This window comes from Manis javanica, chromosome 5, assembly GCF_040802235.1.
Source record: "Manis javanica isolate MJ-LG chromosome 5, MJ_LKY, whole genome shotgun sequence".
NCBI classification, from domain to species: domain Eukaryota; kingdom Metazoa; phylum Chordata; class Mammalia; order Pholidota; family Manidae; genus Manis; species Manis javanica.
The window spans coordinates 107237240-107253473 of NC_133160.1; the positions used below are offsets into that span (position 1 = coordinate 107237240).

Genomic DNA, 16234 nt, shown 5'->3' on the forward strand with positions numbered 1-16234 from the left:
GTCTGGGAATTGTTTAATCCTGCCATCATATTTAAATGATAGTCGTGCTGGATACAGTATCCTTGGTTCAAGGCCCTTCTGTTTCATTGCATTAAATATATCATGCCATTCTCTTCTGGCCTGTAGGGTTTCTGTCGAGAAGTCTAATGTTAGCCTGATGGGTTTTCTTTTATAGGTGACCTTTTTCTCTCTAGCTGCCTTTAAAACTCTTTCCTTGTCCTTGATCCTTGCCATTGTAATTATTATGTGTCTTGGTGTTGTCCTCCTTGGATCCTTTCTGTTGGGGGTTCTGTGTAATTCCGTGGTCTGTTCGATTATTTCCTCCCCCAGTTTGGGGAAGTTTTCAGCAATTATTTCTTCAAAGAGACTTTCTGTCCCCTTTCCTCTTTCTTCTTCTTCTGATACCCCTATAATACGAATATTATTCCTTTTCGATTGGTCACATAGTTCTCTTAGTGTCGTTTCGTTCCCGGAGATCCTTTTATCTCTCTCTATGTCAGCTTCTATACATTCCTGTTCTCTGGTTTCTATTCCTTCAATGGCCTCTTGCATCTTATCCATTCTGCTTATAAGTCCTTCCAGGGATTGTTTCACTTCTGTGATCTCCTTCCTGATATCTGTGATCTCCCTCCGGACTTCATCCCATTGCTCTTGCATTTTTCTCTGCATCTCTGTCAGTATGTTCATGATTTTTATTTTGAATTCTTTTTCAGGAGGACTGGTTAGGTCTGTCTCCTTCTCAGGTGTTGTCTCTGTGATCTTGTCTGCCTGTAGTTTTGCCTTTTCATGGTGATAGATATAGTTTGCAGAGCTGGTACGAGTGACCGCTGGAAGAGCTTCCCTTCTTGTTGGTTTGTGGCCTTCCTCTCGTGGGAGAATAGCGACCTCTAGGGGCTTATGCTTGGCAGCTGTGCGCAGACAGGTCTTCTGCTACCTGCCCGGTTGCAATGAAGTTTATCTGTGCTGTTGCTGTGGGCATGGCCTGGCTGGGGCTGCTCCTCCAAAATGGTGGAGCCCCGTTGGAGGGGGAGCAGCCGGGAGGCTATTTATCTCTGTAAGGGGCCTCTGTGCTCCCTGGTGCCCAGGGGGTTAGAGTGCCCAGAAATCCCCACATTCCCTGCCTCTGGGCTAAGTGTCCTGTCTGCCCCTTTAAGACTTCCAAAAAGCACTCTCCTCACCAAAACAACAACAGCAACAACAAAAGAGGAAAAAGAAAAAAAAAAAAAGGAAAAAACACACTACTTTGCTTGTCCTCAGGCGCCTGTTCCAGACTCCCGATCACTGGTCCTGCTGCCCTGCCACTCTAGCACTGGGGTCCCTGTCCCCTCAAGGCTTCCAAAAAGCACTCACCAAAAAAGAACTGCTCTGGTTTCTTTTCACCCACTGGGAGCTGGGGGGAGGGGCGCTCGGGTCTCACTGGGCTGGGGCTTGTATCTTACCCCCTTCGCAAGGCGCTGGTTTCTTGCAGGTGTGGATGTGGTCTGGATGTTTTCTTGTGTCCTCTGGTCTCTATTTTAGGAAGAGTTTTATTTGTTATATTTTCATAGATCTATGTGTTTTTGGGAGGAGATTTCCACTGCTCTACTCACGCCGCCATCCTGGCTCCACCCCCTCTGTGGTGAATGTAACTTTAAAGAATTTTCCTTCCTTATTTTTTTGTTGAAGTTGTCAGTTTATATTCCTGCTGGTGAGCTGTAGAAAGCTTTACAAATGGGCCTTAATTATCCCACCTGCCTGGAGAGTTGACAAATGCAATAGCCTGCATGTTTTACATGGGCTCTGCAATCCAATATCAAGGCCTTTGTTCGCAATAGAATTTAAGTAATGTAAGCAAACAAACAAACAAAAAGGGCATGGGGCAATGAAAATGTGCAGAGTAAAGTTCTTAGGAGTAAATCAGTTTTGAGTGAAGATCCAAGAGTTATGCTTGTAATGCTATTGAGGATTATTCTGCATTGTGTTATCTGTAGCTGTAACTAGAAAATGATATTTAAGATTGTCATTAGATTTGTCAAAATGGAATTTCACTCTGTCTGGTAAAAGATAAAGTTCTAACCAGAGTCTCCAGGGCAAATGTGTTGGGAGCACTTAAAAATATATATTAAAAAAATCCCTTAAATTTACATTTAAATGTGTGTTCCTTTTTTTTTTGAGAGTATCACAGTCCTTTCTCCAGCACCTCCAGATTCTTCTAGTGCCCCATGCTTTGTCAGTTACAGAAAGGGATAAGCATTCCAAGTATTAATATGAAATGCATCTTGTAATAAAAAATAGCATAAATACATAGTTCCTTTATGTATGAGACTCAGCAATCCTGCTCTAGTTTGAGGACTTCTTGAAAGCAAAATCTGCACACAGTTCAGTGTCTGGTACATTCTAGAGGCTCAGGAAATGTTTGGTTAAAGTATGTATGGACATTTCAGTGAAAGAATGTGTTTGCTAAGTTGACCAAGACTTAAGATGTCAGAGCTACCTGTATTCCACAACTGTAGTCCTGTTCCTGGGTTATATATTTTTAGTTTATAGGAATATGGAAGAATATTAGGTGAATGAGGATGATGAGGGGTTTGATGCCACAGGTTTAACCTTTTTTTTTCTTTTCTGTAGATAATTATTTTTTATTGAAGGGTAGGTGACACACAGTATTACATTAGTTTCAGGTGTACAACACAGTGATTCAACATTTATATACATGATAATTCTAGGTACCAGCTATCACCATACCAAGTTGTTACAAAATTTAGACTATATTTCTTATGCTATATATTATATCCTGGTTACTTATTTATTTTACAATTGGAAGTGTGTACTTTTTTTTGTGTGTGAGGGTATCTCTCCTATTTATTGATCAAATGGTTAACAACAATAAAATTCTGTATAGGGGAGTCAATGCTCAATGCACAATCATTAATCCACCCCAAGCCTAATTTTCATCAGTCTCCAATCTTCTGAAGCATAACGAACAAGTTCTTACATGGAGAACAAATTCTTACATAGTGAATAAGTTACATGGTGAATAGTACAAGGGCAGTCATCACAGAAACTTTCAGTTTTGATCATGCATTATGAACTATAAACAATCAGTCCAAATATGAATATTTGCTTGATTTTTATACTTGATTTATATGTGGATACCACATTTCTCTCTTTATTATTATTATTTTTAATAAAATGCTGAAGTGATAGGTAGATGCAAGATAAAGGTAGAAAACATAGTTTAGTGTTGTAAGAGAGCAAATGTAGATGATCAGGTGTGTGCCTATAGACTAAGTATTAATCCAAGCTAGACAAGGGCAATAAAACATCCACGGATGCAGCAGATTTCTCTCAGAACAGGGGGGGAGAGGTTCTAAGCCTCACTTCTGTTGATCCCCAATTTCTCAACTGATGGCCCCCCTGTGACTGTGCCTGTCTTAGGTTGTTCCTCTCTTGAGTAATCTTACCCATCTCTGGCTAACCAGTCATCTTCCGGGGCCATACAGGGAAATGTAAAATTGGTAAGTGAGAGAGAAGCCATATTGTTTGAAAAGGTTAGCTTTTTACTTGTTTGCATATTTATGCCCTGTGGCTTCTATGCCCAGCATTTGTCTTGAGGTATCTTTACCACTTGGAAGAATTATGATACTTGGTAAATTCAATATGAGGCACAAATTCTATTTAAGGGTTGTAATTAGGAAGGAAGAAGAAAAGCTATAGAGGTAGCATATGGAAGAAAACATGGGAGGATTGATTATTTATTTGGCATATCTTCTTGTAGAGTACCGTAAGCATGTATAGGTTTTAAACTACTAATTAAATTGCGCACACACATTAACATAATAGGAGTACAGTTACATAACCAAAGCATACCTATAATTACCAGCAATCTCCAGTGAAACCAAGAAAACCAGTTAGGCACCTTAGGCATTTGTGAAAACTTATCTATGATACGGTGGATATTGTCCAACTGAACTTGAACAGTCTGAGAGAAATCATACAATTTAAAACAGCCCATTCCTGGGGACTGTTCACATCCCATATGTTCTTTTAACAGTAAATAGTCTGTAGTTGTAAGATTTTGGAGTGCTACAATTTGCACTTCTCCTAATTCTTGGTTGAGTTCCAACAGTATAGATCCAGTCAAATTTGTTGTTTTACTATATGCACAGGCCAGCTTAGATATCTCCTTCTTCATTCCCATGGCAAGTCCAGGAACCGGTGGGATGAGTGCATCTACACCTGTAGCAGCGCATGGATCTTTGTTGGGGTTTTTTGATGATCATCTTCTGGCATGAGTCTTCCAGAGAGTGCTGATGTTGGAAGTTCTTCTTCATATCGTATCTTAGTTCATTTTCGGGGTAGCCAACTTAGGCTTTGATCCTCTGTATAACCAGGTCCCCCCTATAAACCCCTTTACAGTCACTGTCCATCAGCATAGCAAAATGTTGTAGAATCACTACTTGTCTTCTCTGTGCTGTACAGCCCTCCCCTTTCTCCCACCTCCCATGCATGCTAATCTTAATACCCCCCCTTTCCCCCCCCCTTATCCCTCCCTGCCCACCCATCCTCCCCAGTCCCTTTCCCTTTGTACCTGTTAGGCCATTCTTGAGTTCTGTGATTCTGCTGCTGTTTTGTTCCTTCAGTTTTTCCTTTGTTCTTATGCTTCTTTGTTCCTTATGTTCTTATGAGTGAAATCATTTGGTATTTCTCTTTCTCTGCTTGGCTTATTTTGCTGAGCATAAATACCCTCCAGCTTCATCCATGTTGCTGCAAATGGTTGGATTTTTCCACTTCTTATGGCTGAGTAGTATTCCATTGTGTATATGTACCACATCTTCTTTATCCATTCATCTACCGTTGGACATTTAGGTTGCTTCCAATTCTTGGCTATTGTAAATAGTGCTGCGATAAACATAGGGGTGCATCTGTCTTTCTCAAACTTGATTGCTGCATTCTTAGGGTAAATTCCTAGGAGTGGAATTCCTGGATCCAATGGTAAGTCTGTTTTGAGCATTTTGATGTACTTCCATACTGCTTTCCACAATGGTTGAACTAATTTTCATTCCAACCAGCAGTGTAGGAGGATTCCCCTTTCTCCACAGCCTCTCCAACATTTGTTGTTATTTGTCTTTTGGATGGCAGCCATCCTTACTGGTGTGAGGTGATACCTCATTGTAGTTTTAATTTGCATTTCTCTGATAATTAGCAATGTGGAGCATCTTTTCATCTATCTGTTGGCCATCTGTATTGATTTTTTGGAGAACTGTGTGTTCAGTTCCTCTGCCCATTTTTTAATTGGGTTATTTGTTTTTTGTTTGTTGATGCGTGTGAGCTCTTTATATATTCTGGACGTCAAACCTTTGTGGGATCTGTCATTTTCAAATGTATTGTCCCATACTGTAGGGTTCCTTTTTGTTCTATTGATGGTGTCTTTTGCTGTACAGAAGCTTTTCAGCTTAATATAGTCCCACTTGTTCATTTTTGCTGTTGTTTTCCTTGCCCGGGGAGATATGTTCAAGAAGAGGTCACTCATGTTTATGTCTAAGAGGTTTTTGCCTATGTTTTTTTCCAAGAGTTTAATGGTTTCATGACTTACATTCAGGTTTTTGATCCATTTTGAGTTTACTTTTGTATATGGGGTGAGACAATGTCCAGTTTCATTCTCCTACATGTAGCTTTCCAGTTTTGCCAGCACCATCTGTTGAAGAGACTGTCATTTTGCAATTGTATGTCCATGGCTCCTTTATCAAATATTAATTGACCATATATGTCTGGGTTAATGTCTGGATTCTCTAGTCTGTTCCATTGGTCTGTGGCTCTGTTCTTGTGCTAGTACCAAATTGTCTTGATTACTATGGCTTTGTAGTAGAGCTTGAAGTTGGGGAGTGAGATCCCCCCTACTTTATTCTTCTTTCTCAGGATTGCTTTGGCTATTTGGGGTCTTTGGTGTTTCCATATGAATTTTTTGAATTATTTGTTCCAGTTCATTGAAGAGTGTTGCTGGTAGTTTCATAGGGATTGCATCAAATCGGTATATTGCTTTGGGCAGGATGGCCATTTTGACGATGTTAATTCTTCCTAGCCACGAGCATGGGATGAGTTTCCATTTATTATAGTCCCCTTTAATTTCTCTTAAGAGTGACTTGTAGTTTTCAGAGTATAAGTCTTTCACTTCTTTGGTTTGGTTTATTCCTAGGTATTTTATGTTTTTTGATGCAGTTGTGAATGGAGTTGTTTTCCTGATTTCTCTTTCTGTTGGTTCATTGTTAGTGCATAGGAAAGCCACAGATTTCTGTGTGTTGATTTTGTATCCTACAACTTTGCTGTATTCCGATATCAGTTCTAGTAGTTTTGGGGTGGAGTCTTTCATTTTTTTTTTTAATGTATAGTATTATGTCATCTGCAAATCGTGACAGTTTAACTTCTTCTTTACCAATCTGGATTCCTTGTATTTCTTTGTTTTGTCTAATTGCTGTGGCTAGGACCTCCAGTACTATGTTAAATAACAGTGGGGAGAGTGGACATCCCTGTCCAGTTTCTGATCTCAGAGGAAATTCTTTCACCTTCTCGCTGTTCAATATAATGTTGGCTGTGGGTTTAGCATATATGGCCTTTATTATGTTGAGGTACTTGCCCTCTATTCCCATTTTGCCAAGAGTTTTTATCATGAATGGATGTTGAACTCTGTCAAATGCTTTTTCAGCATCTATGGAGATGATCATGTGTTTTTGTCTTTCTTTTTGTTGATGTGGTGGATGATGTTGATGGACTTTTGAATGTTGTACCATCTTTGCATCCCTGGGATGAATCCCACTTGGTCATGGTGTACGATCCTTTTGATATATTTTTGAATTCGGTTTGCTAATATTTTGTTGAGTATTTTTGCATCTATGTTCATCAGGGATATTGGTCTGTAGTTTTCTTTTTTGGTGGGGTCTTTGCTTGGTTTTAGTATTATGGTGATGTTAGCTTCATAGAATGATTTTGGGAGTATCCACTCCTCTTCTATTTTTTGGAAAACTTTAAGGAGAATGGGTATTATGTCTTCCCTGTAGGTCTGATAAAATTCCGTCGTGAATCCATCTGGCCCGGGAGTTTTGTTCTTTGGTAGTGTTTTGATTACCGCTTCAATTTCGTTGCTGGTATTCAGTCTGTTTAGATTTTCTGTTTTTTTCTGTTTTCCACGGGTCAGTCGTGGAAGGTTGTATTTTTCTAGGAAGTTGTCCATTTCTCCTAGGTTTCCCAGCTTGTTAGCATGTAGGTTTTCATAGTACTCACTAATAATTCTTTGTATTTCTGTGGTGTCTGTCGTGATTTTTCCTTTCTCATTCCTGATACTGTTGATTTGTGTTGACTCTCCTTTTCTCTTAATAAGTCTGGCTAGAGGCTTATCTATTTTGTTTATTTTCTCAAAGAACCAGCTCTTGGTTTCATTGATTTTTGCTATTATTTTATTCTTCTCAATTTTATTTATTTCTTCTCTGATCTTTGTAATGTCCCTCCTTCTGCTGACTCTAGGCCTAATTTGTTCTTTTTCCAATTTCGATAATTGTGACATCAGACCATTTATTTGGGATTGTTCTTCCTTTTTTAAATATGTCTGGATTGCTATATACTTTCCTCTTAAGACTGCTTTTGCTGTGTCCCACAGTAGTTGGGGCTTAGTGTTGTCATTTGTTTCCATATATTGCTGGATCTCCATTTTGATTTGTTCATTGATCCATTGATTATTTAGGAGCGTGTTGTTAAGCCTCCATGTGTTTGTGAGCCTTTTTGCTTTATTTGTACAGTTTATTTCTAGTTTTATGCCTTTGTGGTCTGAAAAGTTGGTTGGTAGGATTTCAATCTTTTGGAATTTACTGAGGCTGTTTTTGTGGCCTAGTATGTGGTCTATTCTGGAGAATGTTCCATGTGCACTTGAGATGTGTACATGTTGCTTTTGGATGTAGAGTTCTGTAGATGTCTATTAAGTCCATCTGTTCTAGTGTGTTGTTCAGTGCCTCTGTGTCCTTACTTATTTTCTGTCTGGTGGATCTGTCCTTTGGAGTGAGGTGTGTGTTGAAGTCTCCTAGAATGAATGCATTGCATTCTATTTCCTCCTTTAGTTCTGTTAGTATTTGTTTCAGGTATGTTTGTGCTCCTGTTTTGGGTGCATATATATTTATAATGGTTATATACTCTTGTTGGACTGAGCCCTTTATCATGATATAATGTCCTTCTTTGTCTTTTGTTATTTTCTTTATTTTGAAGTCTGTTTTGTCTGATACCAGAATTGCAACACCTTCTTTCTTCTCTCTGTTGTTTGCATGAAATATGTTTTTCCATCCCTAGACTTTTAGTCTGTGCATGTCTTTGGGTTTGAGGTGAGTCTCTTGTAAGCAGCATATGGATGGATCTTGCTTTTTTATCCATTCTATTACTCTGTGTCTTTTGATTGGTGCATTCGGTCCATTTTTCATTTAGGGTGATTATTAAGAGGTATGAACTTATTGCCATTGCAGGCTTTAAGTTTGTGGTTACCAAAGGCTCAGGGTTAGCTTCTTTACTATCTTACTGTCTAACTTAGCTCACTTGTTGAGCTATTATAAACACGGTCTGATGATTCTTTATTTCTCTCCCTTCTTATTCGTCCTCCTCCCTTCTTCATATGTTGGGTGTTTTGTTCTGTGCTCTTTTTAGGAGTGCTCCCATCTAGAGCAGTCCTTGTAGGATGCCCTGTAGAGGTGGTTTGTGGGAGGCAAATTCCCTCAACTTTTGCTTGTCTGGGAATTGTTTAATCCCTCCTTCATATTTAAATGATATTTGTGCTGAATACAGTAGTCTTGGTTCGAGGCCCTTCTGTTTCATTGCATTAAGTATATCATGCCATTCTCTTCTGGCCTGTAGGGTTTCTGTTGAGAAGTCTGATGATAGCCTGATGGGTTTTCCTTTGTAGGTAACCTTTTTTTTCTCTCTGGCTGCTTTTAATACTTTGTCCTTGTCTTTGATCTTTGCCATTTTAATTATTATGTGTCTTGGTGTTGCCCTCCTTGCATCGCTTGTCATGGGAGTTCTGTGTACCTCTGTGGTCTGAGAGGCCATTTCTTCCCCTAGTTTGGGGAAGTTTTTGGCAATTATTTCTTCAAAGACACTTTCTATCTCTTTTTCTCTCTCTTCTTCTTCTGATACCCCTATAATGTGGATATAGTTCCATTTCGATTGGTCACTCAGCTCTCTTAGAATTCTTTCATTCCTGGAGATCCTTTTATCTCTCTCTGCATCAGCTTCTCTGCATTCCTGTTCTCTGTTTTCTAGTCCATTAATGGTCTCTTGCATCTCATCCATTCTGTTTTGAAGTCCTTCCAGAGCTTGTTTTATTTCTGTATTCGCCTTTCTTAGTTCTTGCATATTTCTCTGCAAGTCCATCAGCATGGTTTTGTTTTGAATTCTTTTTCAGGAAGACTGGTTAAATCTATCTCCCTAGGTTCCTTCTCAGGGGAAGATGTAGCAGATGCCGAAGCTGTCTGGGTTAGTCTTGTCTGGATCATATTTTTTTGCCTTTTCATGTTGACAGGTGCTATTAACTGTCAGCTGGGAGGGCCAAACTTTTCACTTGCTACTGGCCTTTCTTTACTGGGACAACTGCAACCCCTAGTGGCTTGTGTTGGGTAATTGTGTGTAGACTGGGTCTTTGTGTCTTGCCCGGCTGATATGGAGGAATTTCCCTTTCTGTGGGCGGTGTCTGCTTTAGGCTGTTTCTCTGCTTTTGCAGTGCCCAGAGGGGTAATGGACCGGGGGTGGGGGGGGGCTGTTCGGCTCTTTACCTCTGTGAGGGGTCTCAGAGCTGTTGCCCAGGGGATTAGTGCGCCCAGTTTTCCCTGTAATTTCCAGCCACTGGACTGTGACCTGTGTTGTATCCGTCCAGCTGTTATGTCCCTGTCCCTTTAAGACTTTCAAAAAGCACTCGTTTTTCTTTGTCACAGGGGCATCAGCTTCGGAACTTGCTCAGAGGTCTTGCTGCCCTATTTCCCTAGTTTCCAGCCCTCCACGCATGCACTGTGTCTGCACTCTGGTGCGGTGGCTGGGGCTGGGTGTTAAGCAGTCCTGGGCTCCCTCTCCCTCCCGCCGGGAGCTGGGGGGAGGTGTGCTCGGGTCCCACTGGGCTGGGGGTTGTATCTTACCCCTTTCACCAGGTGCTGGGCTCTCGCACGTGTGGATGTAGTCTGGCTATTGTCCTGTGTCTTCTGGTCTCTCTTTTAGGATTAGTTGTATTTGTTGTATTTTCAAAAATATATATGTTTTTTTGTCCTACTCACTGTCCTACTCACACTGCCTTGTTGGCTCTGCCTTGCTCAGTTTTAATCTTTTAAGGAAGTCACTGTAAGTCAATGGTTCTCAAAGTGTGGTCTGAGTTCTGGGGACCAGAGGCAGCATCAGCCCTACTTGAAAACCTAGAAATGCAGGTTCTCAGGTCCTTCCCCACACCCCACTGACTAGGAAACGTTGTAGATGGGGCCAAATCGTTGGTATTTTAACAAGACTGTCAGGTGAGTCTGATGCATGGCAGGGACACCACTGGTATAGAGTGTGGACTCTCAACCACTGCTGTAAAGGATTCGCTCATCTGATGGGCTTCCACGTGCACCGATGGCTGGGCCCTATGTCACATCAGTGACACCAGAATCTCTGAGAGCCAGGGCCTGGGCATTGCTGTTTGTTAGATATTCCCCAAGTGAATGTAATTTTCAGTCAGGGATGAGAACCACTGACTGAATAAAACCACTGATTAAGGACACTGGTTTTGTTTTGTTACTTTTGATTTTGGTGTTTGATTTTTACTTTTTTATTGAAAAAAACCTTATAAACAGAAAAGTAGATAAATCATGTGTGTGTCTTGGTAAATTATCACAAGGAGAACATACCCACGTAACCAGTACCTAGGCCAAGACACAGACCATTTCCTGCCCCTCTGAAGTTCCCTTGAGCCCCCTCCCAATCACAACCCTCTCCCATGTCCTCACTATTCCAACTCTCTAGATGATTTATTAATTTTGTAGGACAAATTTTTAACAAATGCTACACTTGTTCTTTGCACTAAAATTTGAGAACTGTTGAAATGATTATTGCTACCACTTACTGAGAATTTTCTATGTGGCAAAACTATTGTAAGTGTTCTTCATATATTTATCTAATTTAATCCTTGCATCAACTCCGTGAGGTAGATCCCATTATTGTTATTATTTTTCAGATAATTAAACGGAGGCTTACTAAGTTAAATGATCTGTCCAAGGTCACATGGCTGGTGAGAACTAGATAGCCTGAAGAGTCTGTATGGGCTACCACTATCTGATTCTGCTTCCAATAGAGAAGCTAGGTGAAAAATGCAGATGCATCAGCCTAACACTGTTCCGTCTCTATCTTTTTTTGAAAAAATCAATCTGGGATCAGGAAACATTCCAAATTTCTTGGAGGACCACTCCTATTTACTCTCATTTCTCTTGGTGTTCTTTTATTTTTCATATATCATATGGGATTCCCATGTGAGGAAAAAGTCATTTGAGAAAATAAATCACTCTTAAAGTTTTAGTGACTTAAATGTACTACCCCTCTAAGTGGTTTCTTAAAAAATAAATCTCTTTAGTGCAAAACAATGAAGTTTGAGTGGAGGCATTTCAGGTAGTATAGCTGGGTTATTTTTGGTGGAAATGGGTAGTTTTGGGGCTTAGGTCCACATTAGGATTAACAGACTGTTTCTTATAGGTGAGTGTTCTACAGTATAGCTTCTGGTCTGTTTGGTGAGAGTGTCCATTAGGTAGGAACTGTATTCTCATGTGTGTTGAAATTTATAAAGAAATAGAACAGTAGAAACTCTTAGTTTCATCTTCTTTGAACAGGGCTGGCAAATTACAGACCATGTGGCCAAATCCAGTCCTTGAGCTATGAATGGAATGCAACATTTAAAGACTGTTAGCCTTTCTGCTAAAATAGTTGCCTAAGAATTGAGGACATTGCTTCTTGGTTTATAAAGCCTAAAATTGTTTACTATCTGGATGCTTATAAAAAATGTACTGATCCCTAGTTTGAAAGATAGTTCTGACATTGCAGTTTACACCAAGGAAAAGTGTTGGGAGCAAACCTGTGGGCCTTTAGGTAGACTAGGTCACAAAAGCCTTAAGACAACAGCAACGTTTGAGTAAAGTCTTTCCTGTAAAGTCAGCAACAATGAATCCATCCACGCGTTAGAAACAAGTTTTCCCCTATTACCAAGAAACGCATTTAGTGAACTCCTAGGTTAGAGCTAGTGGTTAGGCTACCTCGCAACATGTGCTTTTTCTGTCCTTTGTTAATCAAGAAACACCCTCTGCCCCAGGGGAAAGCCCCTCCCTTAAAACCTCCCTCCCAAGGGCCCCCACCCCCAAAATGGAGAACTCTCCGCTTCTCTTCCGGGTCCTCTGTTCCCGCCGGCGCCAACCAAGACCCAATCACCCCTCTACACTTCCCCGCCGGTGCCACCTAAGGTCCAATTATCTCCTGACCCACCCCTTACTTGCTAACCTGTATAAATTGAGCCTGCAAACAATAAACTGTGCCAGCTTGATCAGACACCCTGTCTTGCTGGTCGTTCTTTGTGTCCCTTGCCCCATTCTTCTTTTTTTTTTTCAATTCTCTCCTCCAGGTCGTCGACCCCCGTTGATAGTCCTGCAGGTCGGGACAATTGGCGCCCAACGTGGGGCCCCAGACGGCCCATGAGAAGGCCTGATTGACCGAAGAGGAGGGAACGTCGCCCCCAGGAGGGTGGGCCCACCACCACCCATGAAAGAAGGTGTCTGTAGTGAGACCCTCACCTGAGTCGCCACGTTCTGAACCCGGTGTGAGACAGACTTGTGTGTATTTCCCCGGCGATGAAGTAGGACAGTAAGTAACGCGATTATGGGGCAAGAATCCTCCCGAGAAGAATTATTTATAGCCGGACTCAAGGAGTCCCTCAGGACACGAGGAACAAGGGTTAAGAAAAAAGATTTGAAATGTTTTTTTGTCTTTCTAGAAGATGTCTATCCTTGGCTCCCTCAAGGAAGGACCATTAGTGAAAAGAAATGGCAACATGTGGGCAATTGCCTTCAAGACTATTACAGAGTTTTTGGTCCAGGAAAAGTACCTGTGTCCACATTTAGCTATTGGAATCTCATTAATGATATCCTGCGCGTTCATCGCGAATGGCCCGATTTACAGAAAGTGGTTATTGAGGGAGAAAAAACCTTGAAATCCCACTCTCATCCCCCTTCCGAAGCCTCCCGGCCAGCTTCTCCTTCTTTTAAAACACACCCTTCAGATCCCACTACAAACCCTTCCCAGGACCCAAACGAGCTCCCGCCCTTGCCAACAATTGAGTCTCTTTCTCCGTCCCCTCCCCTTGATAATTCTGCCGATCCTGTTATTCCTCCCCCAAGTATTTACTCTACTCTCATCGACCTAAACCCTGATGAGCCCCTTAGTCCCACTGATGAGGCCACTCTAGAGAAAGGGGCAGCGCGCCATAATAATCCTGACTGGCCATCTAAAGGCCCTGCTATTGTTCCTGCCGCCACGCCCTGCCCTCCAACTGTAAGCCTGCCTCCCTTCCTCCCACCACCACCTTATCATTTCCCTGTTCTTGACCAAGTGTTTCCTGTCTCATCAACTCTCTTCCACTAGCGTCTACATATGACAAATGACCTCTCAGTCCTCAGGCACATGGTCAAAAACAGAAAAGAGCAGATTCAACTCCTGCAGGCCATCCGTGATTTAGATCAAGAGCTCTCCAAATTGACTCACGTAACTTACATCCCAAAACCTCCTCAGCAGCCCCAGGGAAGCCAAACAAGCTTGTGACTCAGATCAGGGCTCTGGTAGCGAAAAGTCACACAGTCCCTGCATTTATCAGACAGGCAGGGGCCTCTTGAGGAATGACAATAGCTCAGGCAGAAAAAACTAGGAAAACTAACTGAGAGCAATTCGATCCCTAAACTCTAAAAAGAAGTATCTTATCTTCTGCACACAAACCTGGCCCCAGTACAACTCTCTGATTAGAGAGGCTTGGCCCCTGAAAGAAGTATGCAATATAATATTATGCAGCTAAATATATTTTGCCACAAGGGAAGAGCATAGTCAAGAGTTCCATGAACTGCTACAATGTGGAGCTAGTTTTCTGAATTCTTTTAGTGAACATCTATTCTATTTATTAAGTTCATCATTGTCTTTGAGAATTGAGAAGTCTTAAACTAAACTCCCTGAGATAGAAGAAATTTATCTTCTGCAATACAGCCTGGCTTTAAATGACTGGAGCTAGAATTGTACTTGCATTTCATTTCCAGCCTCCTAGACACACATGGCCCCTATCAGTTCAGAGCCTTCATCGGCCCTGTTAGTCTGGGGCTGTCTAAACCTTAACCCAGTTATGTAAACTGCTTGCCTTTAGAGTGTATTCTTGAAAACTGAAGTACTTTTCATCAAATAAACTAAGAAGAAAGAAGACTATTGAGTATTAGAAACTCAAATCTTTATGTCAGTTTGTCTGTATATATGTATTTGTATGAAGAGTGTCACTAACTGTAGTCATTATGTCTCGGTCTGTATGTTTGTGTTCGAAGTGTGTAAAAAAAAAATATATATATATTTTCTACCTCCGGAGGGTATTAATAAAATTGATTTAAAAACATGCGCTTGTGAAAATTGGGCATTCTAAAACTTCCAGAAAATCTAATTTAAAAATATTATGCATTAATGCTAATTTAAGCTTAACTGAAATGGACATGTCTTTATAGTTATTAGCTGCCAAAGTTTAGTTAAAGTCATTTAAGTTGATGTTACCTGTTAAATATTCCAAGAAAATACTTAAAGAAAGGCTTGACTTTGATGTGTGGTGAAAGTTTTATAAGTAATTTAGCATGGTTGCTAAAAATAAGTAAACAAGTGTAGCAAATAAACTTTTTAATAATAATACTGTATTAATCTGTAACAATGTATATATCTGCAAACAGCCTGAGAATTTTTGTGGTAACCAAAATTCTTAAAGTTTGCTAAGTTATATAGACATATTTTGTACTTAATGAGAAATTGTGCTGTAAGGCACATTTCCAAAAATGATAAAATATTTTCATAGATGTATCAATCTGAAGAATGCTGGTGTAACAGTTTACAGTGGCCTGTTTTTCAGTGTTCACTTTAAGGTTAAGGTACCAAATGGTTTTAGTTCTAATGAAAACTACTTAATATAATAAGGAAAATATTTTGGTATGTTAAAGATGTGTGTTTTAATAAGAGAAAGTATAAAGAATGGAAATTCATTTTGTTGAGAGTAAAAGAAGGTTAATTGTTCTAAAATACAGCTAGTTATTTAAAGGGAGACAGAGAGATAGAGACCGAGAGAGCAGCGTGGTGCCTTTTGTTGTGGCAGATCAGCTCAGCCTGCTGCTTTGGGGGAGGGTCGGGATGTTTAGAGATAAGGCGGGATAAACCCAGTCAAGCCCCAGGCAAGCCCAGGCATAGTTCTCACCGGCTTGTGTGCTTGGGACCATAGGGCAAATGAAGAATAAATTACTATATTCTTACAGATATAATCATGCTATGTGAAATTAAAGCAAGTGAGTATTAATATTGAGAACACAGCAAAATTGGACTTTTGTTTTCAGTTAGAAAGACAAAGTATTCTTTAACTGTTAGTCTGCTCTTAATATTGAAAGATTGCAAAGGGTTTCTAATTGTTTTATTAAAACAGTTTCTTATGCTTAAAGTCTTAATGAATTGTCTGAGTATTTAAGAAAATAAGATCTTAATATTAAAAAAACTAAGCTAAGTGTTGTTAACAACTATGTAACCTTCTGCATTTGCTTTTAAACTTTCTTATTATCATTCTGGTTAAATAATAAGTGTTATTTAATAACTATAATTCTATTTGGGCAAGTGCCTTAACAACTTTTGACAGCCTCCCAAAACCAAAATTTAAAAAGGTATTTTTACCTCTCAATTAACTCTGATATTTTCCAGAGGGCCCCTGGAACATATCAGTAGAATTTCTTCTCATCAAAGAAAATATTTGACTAATTTGGCTTATTTACCTGATATATACTTACCTAAAAAGTGCTGTCAAAAGGAATAATGCTCGATTTTATTACTGAGTGTTTTAATGTCTGCATGTGAAACACAGAAAACTGAAGCCCACTAAATAATAGTATCTTTTTTTTATTTGCAATAATGGCACTTATGTATGTACATACTACAGAAGAAATGTATAGACACA

The 16234-nt window shown here is 40.1% G+C and overlaps 1 long non-coding RNA gene across 1 annotated transcript in view; it reads left to right on the forward strand.

Moving 5' to 3' along the window:
- Positions 1-15633, forward strand: part of LOC118972939 (uncharacterized) — a 99464-nt gene extending 83831 nt beyond the window's left edge. The window contains exon 3 of the long non-coding RNA XR_012131700.1: positions 12635-15633. This is a non-coding gene — a long non-coding RNA (uncharacterized lncRNA). The remainder of the gene's footprint in view (positions 1-12634) is intronic.
- Positions 15634-16234: the final 601 nt, after the last annotated feature.